Source organism: Sciurus carolinensis, unplaced genomic scaffold (assembly GCF_902686445.1).
Source record: "Sciurus carolinensis unplaced genomic scaffold, mSciCar1.2, whole genome shotgun sequence".
Classification (NCBI taxonomy): domain Eukaryota; kingdom Metazoa; phylum Chordata; class Mammalia; order Rodentia; family Sciuridae; genus Sciurus; species Sciurus carolinensis.
In genome coordinates, this window is record NW_025920136.1 from 423,727 (window position 1) to 445,294 (window position 21,568).

Here is a 21,568-nt window from a genome sequence, read left to right on the forward strand (position 1 = left end):
AGAGGGCACTCAATGATCCTGGTGATGTCTGCAGTATAAACAGTCACAGGTGCACACCTGGTATCTCGGCTGTTATATCTCCTAAGCTATGGGGACTTCCTCAACAGTCAGACTGCATGACAAAACTGTGGCTCTGTGATGCCAGTTGGAAGGAGGAGAGGCAATCTATGTACTTTCTCTCCCCTGATTTCTGTTCCCCAGAAAAGTTAGCTTCTCTGTTTTTCTTGGATATATCCTATCATCCAGGACGCCACATCCCATGCTGTACAGTGTGGCATTTGAAGCCAAAACAGTGTCAAGAGGAGTCAGAGACTTTTGGCATGTGACGTTGCCTGTAGAGGGAGCTAAGGCTGATCTAGAAACTGTGGATCTGGAAGATGTGGGATGGCACATAAGATGCATCCAATAGAGCAGGAGTGCAGAGGGATCCTTCTTGCTCCTTCCAGCAATGTCTGGAAGAGACAGGTGAAATTAGTCTGGAGCTATTAAAAGTGCAAGGAGAGAAGGAGGAAAATATTCATTTATTAAGAGAAAGTTCTGCCAGTAGCTGACAATTTAAGTTAAGTGGGAGTCCCACAAATTGAAAAGGCCAGGTTCCTCAATAACTCCAAAATAAAACTGATAAATTGCAGGCCTTTTCCAAACACCTTCTATTACTGGTCCTCCAGGGAGAGTAGAATAACCTGCCAGCAGGTAAAGAATTAAGAGGTGGGTTGCCACTGATGCCTTCTGCTATGATTTCCTCAGAAGAGAATCCATTAACCTGAGAGGCAGCATGATGGTCACAGCACTACGAGCAAAAGGGGAAAGAGAAAAGCTCTGGAATTAAAAACACCTAAACAAAATGCATACTGCTGTAGTCTCACATGTAATGAATAGGATGGATATCTGCCAAGAACTTTGTGGGAAATTTTGCCAAAAATACTCCAGTCTGACTACTAGAGGTAGTTTTTAACCCCTGAGGCAATCCCAGGTCCCTGAGTTCCAGCAACAAGAACCAGTCTGTGGAAGTAGCACAGTCCCATAGAGTGGCATCCTCCCCAATTCCCTGCTCAAACTTGGCCTTGGGTTTATTGAACACTCTCTCCTTGCCAAGCATACTGAGTGAACTATTATGAATCCTTCACTGATTCAAAAAATAATGCAAACTAAACAGGAGTGTCTATGTCTTCTACATAAAGAAATTGTAAATAAATTGAGGTTCAGAGAGGTTATTAAGACTTGCTGATCCTCACAAAATTATTAAATCTCAGGTACCTATCACTGTAAACCAGGCTTTTCCTGTGTAAAACCCAATTCTTTTTTACCTCTTCACTCTCAGTGCAGGTATTATGAATTGTCAGACAAAGCAACTCTGCTCAGGGGTCATAGAAGGGCCTGGGTCTGACCTACTGAGTCACTTTGAAGTTCTTAACAATATGTGAGCAGAAGGTCCTGCATTTTCATCTTGCACTGGATCCCACAAATTCTTCAATTAGCCCTGTTTCTTCTCATATGTGAAACCTCCCGGCAAGTCACATTTATCCTCTTGCATAACTAAGTTTTCTGCTTTAAAAATGTGGGAGCTACATGGAGTAGGCACATGGTATGAGTTTTTCTACTCCAAAACCTATCCCCCCAAATTACAACTCAAGACATTCATTCCTTTAGGTTAATTAAAAAAAACTTCCCATACAAAAGATTTATACATCCTAAGATCTCTCATCATGCTCCTTGAACAATCTTTATTTCTCTGGCCTTAGCTGTATAGTCTCCAATTCCAATTCCCATTCTTTTAAATACCCTTAGCACTGCTACAAGGATAGCCTTTAATAAAACCCCCAAATCTATACCATCAAAGAGGTAAATTATTGGGTGATTACTCACAATGCAGTATTGCTCACCACAGGCTCCTCTAAATGTACTCTAACAGCTCGTAGCCCACTATGAGTTTATGGATTGTCATAAATTACCCACTTGAGAGGTCACAGTGCAGGAAACAAACTGGAGGCCTGGCAATCTCAAAGCTGAAGACAGAGAGGGATGGGGCATAAGCTACTTGTCCCCTGGGTGGCTCTTGGAATCTGTCTCTGGGTTAAAATTTATGAGTCCAGGGTCATTGACTTTGAACACATGTGAATTTGTATAGCTTTTCCAAATGGAGGTTATGACATAGTTCCTATGTCAGGAACACTGCACCAGGGATGATATATTATCTAGAAGGTAAACTGGAGTTCTCCTACTGCCAAAACATGAAAATAGAAAGAGAACAGGGTTGCTATCTACATAGTAAAAATTCTATGATACCTGCTTAAAATTGGTTGTAGATTTTCTATTTCTCTTAGGATCAAATCCATCCTCCTCACCACTCCCTGTCTCTCCTGGCTCTGTCTCTCCAGCCTCATTCCTTCCTACTCATGTGCCCTCCACCTATCCATTTCACTCTAGACACATTGACCTTGCCTTTACTTGAGTAGTTCAAGATTGTACCCATTATGTGACATTTGCACTTGTTATTCCAGCTAAGGGTACATTCATACCCCTGATTGCACCACTATTACAAATGAAGCTCATAGCAAATTCATCTTTATGACAGAGTGCTCCCTTTACAGATATTGCTTACTTATTTGTACATTTATTATTTGCCTTCCCCTCTAAAATCTAAGCTCCAGGAAAACATGAACTTTACCTGTCTTGTTCACTGCTGAATTTCCATTTTCTAAGACAGCTCCCTGGCCCCTAGAAACAATTAATAAATATCAGTTCAAGGAAAAAAAATGCATGAGTATACTTACAGTTGCAATCTATAGTGGAGGTGCTAGAAATTGGTGGGCAATGCAAGGGTATGGCACTTTTCAAGTGGAGCTGGAATGAGATGGAATGGAAGAGAAAGAAGAATGCAGAGAAAGAAAGGTACACTCCTTGCAAGAACAGGTGAGGGAATCCCCTATAACACAGGGCACCATGAGGACAGGTTCATTCCGAGGAACCTCAGTAGCACTTTGGAGGTAGAAGAATTCTAGGCAGTCTTAAGAAGAATTAGATGAGATGTACAAAGCTGCTTGGATGGATCTTATGACACAGAAAGACTGGAAAAATCAGAAACAGGATGACATCTCATAAAATGCCACTTATGTAAGTTAGTAACAAACATCAAAAAAAAAAAAAAACTTCACAAGACAACTTCCATAGGTAAACTCTTGGAAAACATTAGAGGTACTATCTGGGGGAAGAATGAAATGGGAGTGGGGGAAAGGAATACAGAAAATGAGTTCAGTAACATCGAGGGAAGGTGTGTGCAGACCAATGACAAAGATTCTCCATGAAGTGGTGACAAGCTTTGCTCAACCCTCCACAACTGACATACAAAAGAGAAAGGGAAAGTCACCTTCTGAGCCAGGTTATTTATGCAGAGCATTGAACTTCATGCAGAGGACTTACTGTCCAAGTAGATAAGTATCTCTGAACCTTTCCAAAGGTCTTCATATTTTTTTCAGTCTAAACTTAAAAATATGCTAAACAGTAAAGCTCTGGACTTGGAGAATGGGGTAAAGGGAAGCCAAAGGCTTTCAGTAGCTAAAAGGGTCATGTCCTGTCCCCAAAGAGAATCCCAAGAAGTCACAAGAAAAAGAAAGGAGAAAATAGGGGAGCTAGAACTTGGGCCCCACCATCATCAAAACACCCATTTCATGCACAATGAACCTTGCAGTTAAAGAAAGTAACACTTCTGCAAAACCAGTTATTTTCCAGACTCAAGCATGGTATTAGATTTATGATTTGTATTCCTTCAATCATTGAACCAATATTTATTTAACACATATTAAGTATTGGACTTTTTCTCAAGTCACTGGAGATACAGAAATGAACAAAATGAGCTACCTCATTTTCATGGCTTATACGAAGTCAGAATAGCTCTGCAAATAATTAACCTGGGTGATGTGAGGCAGTACCCAGATGGCTTTTGATATTTGGGCAGGTAAAGAAGCACAAGATGAATTACTAGTTTCCAGTCCTTGCTCAGAGCATAACCCAACTCTGTCCCTTCTGGGTTGTGTGATATTATGGAAGTTACTAAATCATCAAAGGTCTTAATTTCCTCATATGTAAATGGGAATGATAATTTAACCCAACTCAGGAAACATGTGAAGATTAAATGAGTTAGTACACATTTGATACTAAAGTATTGTTCTGGGCACATGAGAAGCATTTAATAAGTGTTAAAAACAATGATAACAATGACAATAATGGCAGTGATGATGGTGGATATAATGATGGAGGTCTTGATGGTTTCTTAAGTGTAGACACTTTTGACAAAACTTTGAGGAAGAACACTGTGCAGAGGGCCAAGCAGGTAGAAGGCCCTTGACAATCTGTAAGAAGGCTGGCATATTGCAGGAAGAAAAAAAAGGCTAGGGTTATTCAGACCATAATGGGCAAAGGGGAGAGTCAGAGAAGTAAGCAGGAGCCATATATCAGAGAAATACATAGTCCAGGATGAGGAGTTGGAATTTTATTCAAGGTCAGTAAAAAACCATCAGAGATTTTCACTGATTAAAATAAGAAAGTGAAGCCAGGCATGGTGACACATGCCAGTACTCCCAGAAGCTTGGGAGACTAAGGCAAGAGGATTACAAGTTCAAAGCTAGCCTCAGCAACTTAGTGAGGTCCTAAGCAACTTAAATATATAAAATATATATCTGTCTCTTAAATATATAAAATAGGGCTGGGAATGTTGGTGAGTGGGTAATCATCCCCGGGTTGAATCCCCAGTACCAAAAAAAAAAAAATAAAATAAAAAATAAAAAAAAAGAAAAAGAAAAAAAACAAGAGAAGAAAGATAAAGAAAAAGAAAAGAAAAAAGAAAGAAAATGATGTAATCTTCACAAAACCCTTACTGGCAAGACTGTGTTGTCTCCACTTTACCAGTGGGGAAAGAAAGGCTCAGCATACTTTAGTAAATAACCAATGCCTTATGGGTATGTCCTGGTGAAACCAAAACTTGAACCCAAATCTATAAAGCTTCAGACTTCCATCTTGCCAAGAGTTTTATTTTACACCAATAGGATTCCTCACTAGTTGCCTTCCTACTGCAACTAGTTCCCATTAGTGGAAACCATGCTTTACAAACATTTGGCTAAAATCAGCATGGTCAGCACTTAGCTTTCTGTACTTTGCTCTCCTTGAATATCTGCAAAGGAACCCAGACTCAGCAGGCCAGGCGTTCATGCATACAAACTGGATATGACATCAAACTGGCCTTCTCTGAGGATACCATACTTCCAGCACATTACATGTGCTTTGATACAACCAATGCTTACAAACTGCCACCCGGCTCCTGGGACCTGGCAGTCTTTCCTTTCTAATTGGCATGTTTGATTACTTGGTGGATAATTCCTCCACTTCTGTTTTCTTCAGCCAACTTCAAACAGTAGTAAAGAAGAAAGAGGAAAAAGATAAAGAGAGGAAGGTGGAAAATATTACCATGGTGATAAAATGAGTCTATTCTTTATTCCCAGACTAACTGGGGCATTCCAAAGAGTACACTCTTCTGTTTGATGTTGTTTTGTTTCATTTGTTTTGTTTTGTGCTGTTTGCTTTACCCCTGTGAATTTCTCTTCTCAGAAATGCTAGCCCTATGATGCAAAACTGGCAGAGCTCTTGCAGATTTGCAATCTTATTATGCAGGAGTATTTTTTTTACAATTTCTATTCTTAAGTAGACCTTCAAAGTCATTTTAACTTTCCATCAAAAAATGATTACAGTTAAATTCATAAAACATTTATCAATGATACATTGTGCATGTTCATGTGCTGAGCACTCTGCTATGAGCTTTGCCTCCCTTATTTCACTTGAATCATCACCCTATAATGTACAAGACAGTGGAAAGTGCTGAGGGATATGGGTGGGGTCCTGAACTTGCTGCTCAAAGCTGAATTCTGCCCAGTAGGACCTAAAGACACTTGGACTGAACCACTCACGTCATTGAAAAATTCTACCTTCCTCCTTATGGTGGGTACTGTGGGGTATTCACAAATGAATCAGAGTCTTTTCCTTCAAGGAATCTCAGTCACAGCAATCCAACTTACCTAAGGGAAATCATAGTGATATGCAGATGGTCAACACATGTCCTTCCTCTGTCCCTTTCTCAGTGGATGCTGCTTATCAATCACATGCCTGTATTTGGGATGCAGCCTCCTGGTTGAGTACTATCACTGGTTCAGCAGCAACAAGTATTTATCTAGCATATTTTCTAGACAGAACTGGGGAGAACACTGGTTTTTGGATTCCTTCCATATCACATATTTATGGAGAATTTTCTATGATTTTCCTCACACATCCACTTTCTCTGAGGTTCTAGTAGTGCTCTGTCTCATATGACAAATATCTTTCACCCAGAACTTTTTTTTTTTTTTTTTTTTTTTTTTTTTTTGCTCTGGAGTAAATGATTGGGTCCACATTGCACAGAGAAACCATGCTCTGATTGGCATTTTACTGTAACTTATCCAAAAAGTTCAGGTTTAACTAGGAACCTGGGTAGTTTAGATCATCATTCTCAATTCTTTACCTCTTCCCAAATTGTAATTATATGTCCACACCCTTTTATCAGGTTACTTTGAGTGCCTCCAAGTGTGGATAGAGGACACTACCCTGTTTTATTGGTCATCTGGTTAGTCAAGTGACTTGCTTCAGTCGATGGAATTTTAGCAGACATGATGTCACCAGCAGCCTCACATGTTTTTTCTGTCTTGCCTTACCTTAGAGTACTGCTATGATTTGCCATGAGAAATGTCAGCCATAGAAGGCAACTAGTTCAAGGTAAATGGAGAAATATGTTGACTAATCTCAGCCCATCTCCCAATGTGGAGCCAAGACCAGTCATTTCCAAAGCCAGAGCTGACCTGCAGACCTGCAAATAAGAAAATATATGCTTATTATTGCAAGCCACTCTGCTTTTGATATTGTTTGTTCAACAGCAAAACTGAACAATATAGCATTCTTATTTTCTTATAATTCTTTATGTGCCTTTCATTTCCACTTTTATTCCAGGGCTATTGCTTCTCTTTTCCTCACCAAATAATGAAACTGCTTTTCTTTGTCAAAGTTTTTAATATAGATTTAAAAGCTATGTATGCAATACCATTGTCAGGACACAACAAAGCCAACCTAAGAGGTGACTGACCTATCCATTGAGCACCCTTACCAAGTGGTAATATACTGATATATACTGATATATACTGATAATATACTGATACTTACATATATTAAGTGTCCCCCAAAGATTCATGGGATGAAGACTTGGTTACCAATGCAGCAGTGCTCAGAGGTGGACAATTTGGGGAGTGATTGGATCGCAAGGCTTCTGACATCATCAGTGAAATAACTTATTGAGGAATTTATAGTTGAATGGACTACTGGGAGGTGGGGAAAACTATGAAATGAGACCTGATTGAAGGGAGTGGATCCATGGGGTGTGCCCATAGGAATTATATCTTGTCTCAGTTTCTTCTCATGTTGCATGAGCTCACTCTCTTTTTCTTTCTCTCTCTTTTCTTCTCTTCTTTCTCTCTCTCTCTCTGTCTCCTACCATGAGGTGAGCTGCTTTATTGTGCCATACCTTTCTGCTATGATATTCTGTATCACCTCTGCCTCAAAGCAATAGTCTGCCATTCACAGACTGAAACCTCTGAAACTGTGCACCACAATAAATCTTTCCTCCTTTAAGTTGCTTTTCTCAGGTATTTTGTCACAGTGACAAAAACCTGACTAAACCACATGTACATCTCCCAATATGAATAATTCAAATCAGAAAATTAAAAATTATTATATTCCATAAACTTCCTGGTCATGGAGTCAATGGTCATCTTGTTGATCAGAGTTTTAATGAGGCAAAGCATACTCACTATTGGTGTTTAGAGCAGAAAGTACTTTACTACAGGAAAATAAAGACAGGAAGATTGCTGTCAGAAAATCTCTAGGTGCTGCCATCACAGGGAAACTTCTTCCCATAGTCTCAGTTACCCACAGCACCAAAGGATGTGATCCTCAAGAGCATGCTCAAAAGTCAAAGGCAAAACATCACCACAGCCACCTCCAGCATTCACACAACTGCCTGCCAACATTAACAGAGTAACACTGGAATATCCTGCCTTCCACCCTTCCGAGGCCTCTCATGGATGGAATGTATGAGTATTCTTCAGACCAGGGAGACCGGTCTCCAGGTTTATTCTCTCTTACAGGAAAACTTGGAAGAGATGGGATAAAATCCCAAACAGCATCTTATATAACTTACCAGTACCTTCCTCTGGTCTGGGCACTGTATCCAGGTCTAGACTCAGAAATAACAGACAGATGCAGGCTCCAACTTCACAGAACAAACAGTCCACGGGCAAATTTCCTCAAAAAGAGTAGAGCCCTGGTGAGCAACAATGACTAAGCCTAATGTGGTTTTTACAGAGCATCAAGGGAACAGAGATGAGCAATTCTTACCCAATTAATGGAATGAGCCAAGGGGAACTCAGGGAAGATCTCCCAAGAGATATTTATACACACACACACACACACACACACAGACACACATACACAAATACACACACATCTGACTAAGGGGATCTCCATGGAGCCCTAAGGACAAACATACAGAGAGTGAAGTTCCAGAGTATTGGGATCGGTTACCACAGAAGTCCATGTCACTAGAACTAGCTTCCCCAAACCCAAAATTCATTTTGGGAGCAACCCTATAAGGCATCAATTTTTATTTTTCCAAAATATTGAGATTAATATGGTGTACCACAGGACACTGGAAAGGAACCAACATCTGAGCCTTCCATTTAAAGACCTTCTTTCCAAAAAGTATTAATGCAACCTGGGTGTCCTGTGCCAACCCACTGTGCTGATGCTTTAAATTAAGCCTTAGTGTGTGTATGTGGCATGCAGGGTTTCCCCTCATCCTTTTTTATTTCTTTCCTTTACTTGTGAATTACTTTAAAGTCCTGACACCCTCAAGAAATCCTAGGGTGCTATATGTTAATAAAAGCATTTCTGAATGGACAGTAGATGGGTAGGCAGTGAATTAATTGGAAATGGCACAGTACTATGCTTTAAGAAAACCCCTTTCATTTCTACTTTTGTGATTTCCCTGCTGGACAGAATTCTTTATGTTCTATTTTTTTTTAGAAAAGCTAATATTACTGAGTCACAAGATTCCAGAGGGTTTGCACATGGATGAAATTAATAAAGGTCCATGCCTGCTTCAAATCATTTAACCTAGGCTTTCACATGGACAAAGGACAACCACCTTAACCAATTACTTTTACACAAATCCAACCCACATTTATTTAAGCCAAAGAGGAAATTTTAGGTCTCCTGTGACAAAGAAGACAAGGGATTTCTTGTTTCAGGCATGCATGAATCGGAACTCACACAGTGCCAGCAGAAATCTGTCTCTCAGCTCTGATTCCTCCTCTGTTGGTTTGTAAAGCATGGGCAAGCCAGCAGCTCCAGCCTTTCATTGTTCCAGATTATCAATGCCAGGCAAAAAAGATAACTCCTCCCTGATAGTTTTAGCTAAATTCCTAGAGCTGGTGCTCATTAGGCTATCCTGAGTCATGACTCATCGCTGACCTATCTGTGTCCAAGGGAATGGAGTACTCTGATTGGTCAGACCTAGGTCACCTGTGCCCACTTTAGTTATCTCCATTAGAAATACATAAATGGAAGGATGCACATATATACTGCACAAGAGATCTGCTACAATTCTTTTTTTTTATTTTTTTGGTGGTACTGGGGATCGAACCCAGGACCTTGTGCATGCTAGGCAAGCACTCTACCAACTGAGCTATATCTCCAGCACCTCTAAAATTCTTAAATATAATAGTAGCTAACTTGTACTTTTTAACTATGTCTCAGGTGCTGTGCTAAGTGCATTTTCTCACTGAGTCTGACAATCATCCTATGAAATTGATAAGATGATTATCCCCATTTTAAACATGAAGAAACCAAGACCTTGGCCATTCCCCCAGGAGATCACCTTCTTTCAGGTTGTCATTGTCCTCTTCTATGTCCAGACCATATCTGTGTGCAGCAAAGATACAAACAGAGGACAGTCATTCCTCAGGAAGAACTCAATTTGTTAAACTGTCTCTCTTGAGAATGTGAGTTCACCCCTTGTACTGAATAGACCTATTCTCTTTTGCAGGCTTTGGGGACAGGGGCTCTTCATAAGAGGAAACATAGAAGGAGGTCAGTGGGACAAACTGAAAACAGTGACCCCATCACTATCATTGATTTTGAGGCCAGAGCCAATATTCACTTTCTCTCTCCTCCATTCTTCATTAAATTCCTCTCACCTTCGACTCTGACCTCAACAGATCTGGATGGCTTTCTAAAAGCAGAAGTTTCCCTCAGAGGGTAAATGATTGCATAATTTGGCCAACTATGCTAAATTCCCCTCCAGAGTGCTTACACCATACTGAATTCACAGCAGCAATGAATGAAAAAGGCTGTTTTCCATAGCTTTTCCAAAAGAGTCTGTGGTCCATGATGGCACCTCTGTATAATTTTGATTTTAATTTATCTTATTATGGGTGAGATACACTTAAAAAGTCTATTTGCCAGTCAGGTGTGTAATCTCAGGAGGATCACAAGTTCAAAGCCAGCCTTAGCAACAGTGAGGCACTAAGCAGTTCTGTGAGACCCTGTCTCTAAATAAAATACAAAATAGGCTTGGGGTGTGGCTCAGTGGTTGAGTGTCCCTGAGTTCAATCCCTGGTACCAAAAACAAAAAACAAAAAACAAAACAAAACAAAAAAATCCATTTGCCATTTTTCCTGTGGTCCTTCTGTTCATATTCCTATTAAATTTTTAAAGGGGTGTTGATACCTGTCTTCCCTATTTTACAACCTCTTTTAATTTTAGAGGTAGTCACCTACTATAATAAAATTGCAAATGCTTTTTCAAAGCTGGAAGGATGAATAAACTGAATACATGAGACATGGCTATGTAAAAGTATAAAAAGGAGTAACTTGTGTAACTGGGGGTTCATGGGACCAAGGTAGGGTTCTCACTACAAAGAAGAGTTTATGGATCATGTATAACCCTGGAAGCATTTGAGTATTAAGTTTGAAATTCAAGAAAGAGGTTGGGGCTAGAGGCATAAATTGGAAAACTTAAAGCTAGAGGTGTAATTTGTGGTGTTTAAAAACACAAACCTGCAATTAGCAACAGAGTAGAAGTAGGTGGTATAAGTCTTTAGTGGCAAATGTTATATATGCAAACATACTTTACATGTTGAGCTACACCTGTGCTGCTTCGCTGACCTAAATCTTTCTTTTTAATTGACAGTTACATGCTTTAGAGCCTTATAACACACTGTAGCCTTATAACATGTCTAACCATTGAGGGAGACTCACTGAGTTTTATTACAATTCTTTCTAAAGAGAAATAAGAAAAAAATGGGGTCATATATAAAGCAACATGCCAAACCATTACAATGTCTTCTGGGAAATTGGAAAATTTAATTTTGAATTCTGGGAATTTTTTAAAAATTTGAATTCAAAAAAATGAGAATTAGATTCTTCCCAGAGACCAGAGAAAAACTGAAGCACTGTGTGGTGCAGGAACCCCTGCATGTTTGGTTTGCAGCCATAACCTCTTTATTTTCAAGTGTCTGGAGCAACTGCTTTACCACCAAGATGCGAGGTAGCCAGAATGCCAGTGCGTTGCGGGTGGGAGAGATCTGCTAGAAGAGAGAAACAGGTTGCTGGAATCCTGGAACCAGATTCTCCTGACATCTGGAGTTGGTAATTAAAGCTCTCCCAAGTGGACAGTTGTTTACATCAGTCTAGTGATCAGGTCTATCTCTGGGCAAAACATTGTGCATTTCCAATGAGCATTACAAATATTATATGGCCCTTTGAATATATTATTTCAGGGTGGAGTCACTTATTTTCATCCTATCATTAAAATAAGAATAGTGGGAAATTCACAGATATGTGTCATACAGGGAAACTGCACTGGGGAGGTCAAGACTTCTCAATTCTAGTCTCTGTCTTAACTTGGCATGAATGTGGGAAGGTTCAATGGAATGTTTTCATAATTGAATAAAACTCAATGTTAGGAAGGAGAAAGAGACATTTACAAGCTATCTAGTTCTACCTCCTTGACTTGCAAGTACAGAAATGAAGGCACAGGTCTGACTGAGTTCTCTTTGGAAAATCAACCTCCTGCCAAGAACATGCATTATAGTCTGTTTTCTGCCACCAGATTAAGAGAAAAGGAAACCATCTCCACACAAGTGTCCTGTAGTGCCAATGACTGGACAAGTCTGCTGTATTCTCGAGTGACAAGTTAGTAAGCTCATCTGGCTGCAGGTCTGAAAGCTCATTCTATCCCATGGCTCATCTGAGTTAACTGTGATCATTCATCTGACTTGCTTGGATCCATTTTGGGAGACTAAAGAAGGGGGTGCTGTTGACTCATTCCTCCCAAACTCCAAAAACCTTCAGCCATGGAAAACCAAATAGTCGTGTCAAAATATAGGTATCCAGAAGAGCTCATATAAACACATCAACACCCACAGGCTCATTAGCCATGATATGTATTGGAGTAAATAACCACCCCTGGAAGAAAATGGGGCCCTTAGAAGAAGGGAACAGAGCCAGGTTAATTTTCATGAATAACTGAGAAAGAACTGAAATAAGAAATTAAAATGCTGAACAGAAATGCCAACCACACTGGGGCACCTTGGAGGAACTAGAGAATACAATTCTCCAAAATCATAGCAACCCCAATATTTAATCCAGAAATATTTTCTTCTCTGAGAATACACACAACCTTACTTATGATCTGGGTGGTCCCTATTCTGCCATTAACTAGCTGTATAAACACTGGACATATTACTTCACCTTGCTGAGCTTAGGTTTTCTCAACTGTAATACAGATTTACCTACTATTTATTTGCTCCTTTACTAGTACCAGGCACTGTACAGATAAAATAGAACAATTCACATTGTGTAGGGTCTACTCCTTCATGAATGAGGGTGCCACATGCATTTAGTGACTTAAACTTCACAAAAAATTCTGAGGTAGCTGTGATTATATGTCAGGGGCAGGCTCTGAGGGCCCCAGAGCCGCACCGTAGGCCTGATCTCTAAGATGGCGCCTGGCAGCTTGCCAGACATAGCTGCACTCATATTCAAGTTTTAGGAAGTAACTCTGGTTGGCTGTTGTACATGAGGCAATCCTGGTATCTCCCTGGAGACTGTTCCTTGATAGGCTGACTTTCCTGGTAGTCTACTCTCTGATAGGCTGATGTCTCAATATAAGTCTGAGACTGTGGAATAAAGCCTTTTGGTTCCCGTGATCAAGAAAAGCGTATGCGTTGTGATTGCCCACCGCCTGCGGGCGGTGGGCAATCATAGGTGGTGCCGAAACCCGGGAACTTGAGTTACAAAGAAGGAACTGATCAGGTAAATACAGGGAAAGTAAAGTACAGTCTGGCCAGGTTAAAGTTCGCTGGATAAGTGATGAGTTAAAGTTCCCAGGGTAAGCAATGAGTTAAAGTTCGCAGGGTAAGTGACGAGTTAAAGTTCACGGGAAGTGACAAGTTAAAGTTCGAGGGATAAGCGACGGAGATTGTTTGTAAGTGCTTTCACTTTTGTTTTGCTAGTTAAAGTGCTTTGCATTCTGTTAGTTTAATAGAGAAATATGGGCACTGAAATGTCACAAATGCACATGGAAGGTCCCTTAAAGGATTTGCTCCGGGCCAATGGAGTTCCCCTTGAAACTAAAACAGCCCGAACCAAATGCAGAGAGGCCATAAAACAAGGGGAAGAGGTTTTGGAGGAAATAAAAGAGGAAAGGTCTAAAGCATCAGAAAGGGTGTCAATAAGATCAGAGACAGACAAGGAAAATGAAACTGGGTGTGAGGATAGTTCAGATGAAGAGGAGGATTTACTATGTAAAACAAAAAATCTTGCTATTACAGGATCTCTAAAGAAAAGATGGGGCAAACACACACCACACATGGTGACCCTGTGCTCTCAGCTCTTACTCATGCTGAAGAGTAGCAGCCTTGAGTGGTCTGATACACAGGCGGAAAAAGCCTGGGACACCTTTAGGGAAATCAGTTTAGGTGAGGGTCCCCCATTAGGAGTCTGCCCTACGTTATCCACCCTTAAGGCCTGCTTCTCTCCAGGACCTCCCAAAGGGGGCTCCAAGTTTATCCCCAAAGAGCCACCGCCTAAAGAACTGCTGGCTCCTCCCATTGCATCTCCTTCCAGAAACTTGCCACATAGTAAACAACATTGGGAGACCTTTAATGAGGAGCCCAATCCATCTCAATCTGCTCCTCCCAAGGTTGAGAAACCACGAGGGCAGCCAGCCTCTACACATAGGGAGGGCCCACTACCGCCCCGGGGAGGCTCATTGCTGCCATCTTGTATTCTGGGGCCACATCAGACTTCAATGAAAACCCTCGCCCTCCTCCTTCTGGGTGGTGGGAATTCTTCCCGGTGGCCATTTTATGATACTGGGCAAGAACTCACAGACTCTAACCTCCCCCCTCCCTGTAGGGCCTTCCCAGTAAATGTTAAAATGTTAGTTTGGGAAGGAATGACTACCGATCACAAATTGACCTGTGCAGGGATGAAAGATGGCTCCATGGGAAGGTGGATTGTGGTTACCAAAGATATTGGCACACAGCTTCTGCAAGCGAGCGGGTAGATGGAAAGGGATTCCTTATCTTCAAGTCTCTTCTTTCTTGCGAATTCCTTCTCCTCCTCCAACTTCGCCCTACCTGGCCCACCTAGTCCTCTTGCCATGAGGTCCCACATATGCTGGTGTTGAGGGAGTAACTAGCCCAACCATCAGTGGCATGTCCTAGTAAGGAGTATGATATAGTAGCCCCAGTCCCCACAAATATTGGGAGATAATTGTTTCACAATTTTCTGCGTCCAAACCTGAATTGATTACTAACCAGAATTAAGGGTTAAAATGCCCTAGGCATCAAGTTTCTGCTGGAAAATTTTAGCTCCTTTCAGATCCAAATCTCAGTCAAGGCTTACATTGAAATGTAAATAGAGAAAGCCTGAAGGCTCAGTAGGAGACAGGTCTCAAGCCCCCCCCCCCAAAAAAAAAAAGAGAGAAAAGTCTTACCTGAACTCCAGCAAAAGTAAATTTTATGGTGCTTTACTAAAGTAATTAACGGCCGTAACATTTTCCCAGGACTCTTGTTTTTTCTGAATTCTACATTTTTTTTTTGAGCTCATGACCTTTTTGATCAGTTTTATTTATTTATTTATTTTTATTCAACTAGAGTTTTTGAACATCTGTTACATTGCAATGGAGATTCACCTATAAAGTTTCAAGGCCTTTGATTTTGTGTTATGTGTATGTCGTGCTGTCTAATGTCATGTTTTGTCTGTATCAAAATTGAGCACTCCTAAAATTTAAATTTAAAAATTGATCCAAATATTTTTAATTCACTTGATTTAAAGAGGTTCAATTTAAATTGGGTAAACTAATGGAAGTAAAATGTCTTAAAAATAACTCGAGAGTCTCTAGGTGGTCAAACTAATAAAATGTTGATGTAGAGTACTATAAATAACAAAATATTTAATCTTATTAAAATAGAGTAATTGTTTTAAATTCAGAAATTTTATAAGAGTTGTTTCAGAATGTGAACAAAAAGGGGTCAACAGGAAAGAGAAAATAAAGGTTCTGGGTATGGAAATATATTTAGTAAAAGGGAAAAGGAAATGTTTCTGGGTAAGAAAGTGCTTGTGTGATGAAATAAATGAGTGTCTAAGTAAGTGCTAAGAAAGTCTATGTAAGTAAAGGGCAAGTTTCAACAAGTTTGCATGTTACTAAGTTGGTTGTATGGATGTGAAACATTTAAAGCTATTTAAGGTTTTTCCTAAGGTGAAATACTAATGTTCTAATATAAACCAAAGTTTAATCTATATGGTAAAATGAAATGGTAAATTAACAAGGATTTCTTAGAAGTACTAATTTACTCTTAACTTTGTGTCTATTAAGTTTTATTCTTTAGAACAATTAGTCTTAAAAATAGGGGTTTATACAATTATGGTTAAGCAACTATTAGAGTATTGCACTACGTTATAGAGTCTAAATTTTTCTTTAAAAACTAAATTTGGTAAGAACCAATTTCTCACTAAATTTGAAATAACTCTAACCACAAGTATACCTTATAACCCACAAGGACAAGGTATTGTTGAACATGCACATCTCACCCTCAAAAACACTCTTTATAAACAAAAAGGGGGAATAGGGGAGACCTTCAGGTCCCCTAAAGATAAACTTTCTCTTTGCCTCTTTATTTTAAAAATTTTTAACTCTGGATAATGAGGGTCGCTGTGCTGCTGAGAGACATGGCAATCATAAACAACATGATAGAGCGACGGTAAAATGGAAGGATGTTCTTACAGGACAATGGAACAGCCCAGACCCGGTGCTTTACTGGAGCCGTGGCTCAGTTTGTGTGTTTCCACAGGATAAAACATCACCTATCTGGGTTCCTGAGCGACTAACTCGACCAGTGCCAATGCTACCAACAAGTAACTCAGACCAACATACTCCTGATGACCATGATGCTCGTAGCCCCCCTTGAACTAACTTACAACCTCTTTTTAGTCTCTTAGGATGCTACCTCTCTCAATGTTGGAATGCTTCTAGGTTCCCACTGGCAGTCTTAATGTGTGTTCCTACCTTCCAACCAGTCCCAGTCTCTGTTACAGATGCAGAATTGCCAGTGTTACTATCAAGAAACAGGAGAGATTTTGGCATCACAGCGGCCGTGGTCGCCACGGTAGCAGTCTCTGCAGCGGCAGCCACAACCACAGCAGCAGCATTGACACAACCATACAGACAGCAACAAAAATCACTTGGTCGAAAATACAGCTGCAGCCTTACAGACTACAGAGACCCTAAACCAACATCTAACAGCAGGCGTACACCTTTTAAATCAAAGAGTGGACTTACTACAAGAACAAGTGGATATCTTGCAAGAACATTTGCAACTTTTGTGTGTCACCCCTATTGCTTATAATAACCTTAGCTCTGTGGTTATGTTATCTAAAATTCTCTCTTTCTACCTTACTGGTAATTGGTCATCTACATTTGATACTCAGAGTCAATGCCACCAGGGTTCAAGTTGCATCGGTATTCGAGATGTTCTCTTTGTTAACAGTGGGCTGGAAACAGTAGCTGTTCTGATTATTATCTGCTTAGGGATAGCCTATGTTATACGCAGCAAAATCAGAGCTCGTCAAGATGCCCAATGTCATCAACGGGACTATAGTACAGACTTTGACAGCCATTGAGACAGGCACATCCCCCCAAGTATAGTTAAGCATGCTGGACCAGTAGTCAAAGATGGGTAAGATCCGTGGAAATGCATACCAACCTAAGACAGGGTTCTGACGCCTGGAGGTCAGAATTCCAATGATGGGTAAGGATGTAATTTGCCATGGACAACCTAAGACAGGCATGGTCCCAAGTCATCTTTTTCTTTATTTAAAGAATAAGGGGGAGATGTCAGGGGCAGTCTCTGAGGGCCCCAGAGCCGCACCATGGCCTGATCTCTAAGATGGTGCCTGGCAGCTTGCCAGACATAGCTGCACTCATATTCAAGTTTTAGGAAGTAACTCTGGTTGGCTGTTGTACATGAGGCAATCCTGGTATCTCCCTGGAGACTGTTCCTTGATAGGCTGACTTTCCTGGTAGTCTACTCTCTGATAGACTGATGTTCTCAATATAAGTCTGAGACTGTGGAATAAAGCCTTTTGGTTCCTGTGTTCAAGAAAAGTGTATGCATTGTGATTGCCCACCGCCTGCGGGCGGTGGGCGATCATAATTATACCCATTTCACAGATTAAATACTGAGGTACAGTGAAGTTAAGTAATATGTTTGAAGTCACACAGCTAATAAGAAAGGGAGATAGAATTTAAACTCAACCATTTTGATACAAGAAATCTCTTCTACATTTCTCCCTGGTGTTTCACTACACTTTAAGGAGAAAGTTCAATGAGGATATGTTTAGAGACAAGGGGAAAATATACTACTTATTAACTACTGGGTTAGGTTGCCACTCCAGAGCCCGATGGACTCCAGAGCTCAGGCATTTAACCCCAAGTGGGCCATGAGTAAACAACACATATTCACTCTCAGAATAAAGAACTTTTCAAATCACAGAGTATATTATTGTCTGCAGTAATTAACATACATACATCCAGAAAAAGATGTGTGACATACACACACAGGACACAAACCCCTTGAACCACAGGGAAATGTAAGAGCTTATTTGACACTGATAAAGGCTGTGTACTTGCTTCCTGTGGCTGCTATAAAAAATGACCCAAGTTAGGTGGCTTAACACTGCAAAAATGTGTTGTGTCAGAGTCTGAAGTCAAGGTGTCTCCAGGGTTATATTCCTCCTGCTGGTGCTAGGAAGCAATCTATTCTTTATCAGCATTCCTTGACCTATGACAGGTTGCCTCCTCCTCTTTCTCTCTTTTCCCTTAGAAGAACACTTAGGATAGCATTTAAGTTCTACCTGGATAATACAGGTGGAGCGCATCTCAAAAGACAATGGCTCTCTTTTACAGGTGGTTCTACTTTATGAAGCCAACCAGCTCACAAAGACACCAAAAGATATTTATAAGATGAAAGAATTCAGTGCTACAATCCTAAAAAAGAAAAAAGATACCACTTGTGCCACAGTTCAACTCTCCATATCCCAAAATTTACAGTTTTCCAGACACTTCCTAAATCCATGACTCAGCTGCCTGATAATGAGGATAAAGGATTACACACTCAGAATAAACAGGCCACACCTCTGCCAGACTAAGCCCAGACTGGGCCTTTCAGGCAGGGCCATCCTTCAGAATAAGCTGAGGCTTTGAGGCATGAGCCATCTTCCAAGAATACTTAAGGGGACTAAGTTTGATGCCAATTTACAGTTTCTCAAATGTGCTGCTGATCTCTGTTTGCCTTTGTTCAGGAGAAATGGCAGTATTCTGTGAATGTTCAAAAGCTGCTCTATCTCAAACTTTGTTATAATCAAGTTGGATGTGAAATTTCCAAAGAGAGTGCACGCAGGGTTAGGCTCTGACAAAACTCAGAAAACAAATCTCCAAGCTGGTGGCAGCCAATCTGGGAAGAAATCGTAAGCAAAACACCAGCCCAAAGGCACCCACTGGACAGCAGTTAAGCCCCTTGACAAGCTTGCCTCCAAATAGAAATTGAAAGAAAGCAGTGGAAATAGCATCTTCTCTGGAGGAGTAAAGGAACAAAGTACAGTAGGAGATGGAATATGGCCTTACACTAATCCATGTAGGGGATGCACCCTAATGGCAGCTGCACCCTTGTGACAACCTCTTCCTCATACATGGCACTGCCTGATCCACCAACAGTTTACCCAGACTTCTTTGTACTGCCACTCTCCCCTGGAAACTGAAAAATGTGTTCTTACCCAGCAACTCCCTGATTGGTCTGCTTATCTCCACCCCCTACTGTCTGGGATTGGTTAGCAGCAGTTCTGTGAACATGATCAGCTCCTGTTTGCCATTTAGTCCTGTGGGACTCTCTCCCTCGTGAATTCCCCATGCTTTGCTGACCTTTAAGCTGATTGGTTCCCACCTAGCCCCCACCCTACATAAAAGCTGTGTAACTCCCTCAATAAATGAGTTCCTGCTGTGCTTCATGTGCTGACAGACCTCCCGGCTCTGGTGGGTTTCCATTGCCTCTGACACTCATCATCCTTCTCGGACCCCGTATTCTCCTCAGGCGGGCCCTGAGGAGATACATCAGACCTTGTTGCTCGACAGGGAGCAACAACTGGTGACCCATGTGAGGAACACGAAGTCGCCGACAGGTCAATCGGACTGCGGGTGAGTGTACTCCCATAAAATATGGGACAGTCCAGTTCCAAGTCTGACCCCTCCCTTGACTCCCTTAGGATCCTCCTTAGAAGTAGAGGATTAGAACTCTCAGATAGCCAGGCATTTCAGACCTGGAAGGCTCTCATTAAGGCAGTCCCTTGACTGCCTGAAGCAAACTTGTTTGACTGGGAAATATGGGACTGAATTGAACAACTTCTTCATAAGGCACAGGTTAATAAGGGAGATATCCCCCCTCTCGGGGCTTTCCCCACTATTGCAGCCCTTAAAAGCTGTTTCCCACCACGTCCTATCCGTAACCCAGATAAAGATAGGGGCCTCCCCAAAGGCGCTGGCTCTCCAAAGGACAGTTCTTAGGTCCTCCTACACAAGGGTCAAGAGAAACTATCACAAGAGAGAGAAACAGGCCCCCCTCTTGATCCCTTTGATGAAGCTCCATGGCCACCTAGGGAGGGAACACCTGTGTCCTTGAAGCAGTCCTCCCCCGAGTCCACTCCCTCTTCTAACCCTTTCCAGGCTTCTTCAGCCCCTCCTCCACCCTATCCAGATACAAAACTTACCTTGAGCACAGGGCCACTCCCTGCCCCCACCTCTGAAGCATGTCACCTCTTTCCAGTGAATGCTAACCCAGGAGGTTATAGGCCTGCTATCTGGTACCCATGGGAGGCTCAAGATTTAAAAGAACTAAAGAAAGCCATTGCTGAGGATGGCCCAAACTCCCCCTGGGCAGAAATTATCCTTCAAGGTCTTGCCCACCAAAATTGCACCACACAGGACTGGAGAAACCTGACTAAGGCCATTCTCCCAGGTCCAATGTATATTAAGTGGTGTGCCTTTTTCAATGACCAGTGTCATACTCAGGCAGAGAGAAGCCAAGCTGCTAATCCACCTATCCCTATCACCTTTGGTATGCTCTCAGGGTCTAATGATCAATTCTCTACCGGCCTACTGCAGGTGGCTATACCCGCTCCTTATCAGGAACAGGTATGTGTTTTAGGCTTGACGGCCTGGAGGAAACTTGAAGAGGGTCCCTCAGAGCCCCCAATCTCAGGGATCACACAAAAGGCCTCTGAGGATTTAGCCACATTTATAGACAGAGAGAAAAAAAAGCTTACAAAGAAAGTTCCCTCCAGGCCCACTGAGAGATCAATTTGTGAAGATGTTAGTATGGGAAGGCATGACCACTGATCATAAACTGACCTGTGCAGGCTTAAGGATAGATCTATGGGATGATGGATCATTGCCACTAAAGACATTGGCACCATGTCTCATCAAACTCAAACCATAACATCAATGCTAAGGGCATCCCAGGAAAATAATATGGTCACTCTCATCTGTGCACTCCAACAGGCATTCCCTGGGAAAGGAACCTGCTTCAAGTGTGGACAAGAGGGTCATTTCAAAAAGGAATATCCTCAAAGAAAAAGGGGAACTACATCCCCCCCAGGAGATTCTTCTTGGCCACCACACACTCCTTGCCCCAAATATAAAAGGGGGTTTCATTGGGCCAAGGACTGCAAATCCAAAATGGACATTAAAGGAAACCTTTAAACTCCCCACGGGGCAGCCCCCAGCCCTATTAAATAAGGGGAAACCCTTGGTTAGGACTCACTGGACGGTTCCCCTGGTGCCAGGGGTCCGGCCAAAGATGACTATTACTGTAGGAGGAAAG

At 41.4% G+C, this 21,568-nt stretch overlaps 1 non-coding gene and 1 pseudogene across 1 annotated transcript; one reads left to right on the forward strand and one right to left on the reverse strand.

Annotated features, from left to right (window-relative positions):
* Positions 1-21,568, forward strand: part of LOC124974173 (coiled-coil domain-containing protein 138-like) — a 467,681-nt pseudogene that overhangs the window by 319,826 nt on the left and 126,287 nt on the right.
* Trnaa-agc (transfer RNA alanine (anticodon AGC)) lies at positions 9,752-9,824 on the reverse strand. Its single transcript has one exon. It is a non-coding gene; the product is annotated as a tRNA-Ala (tRNA).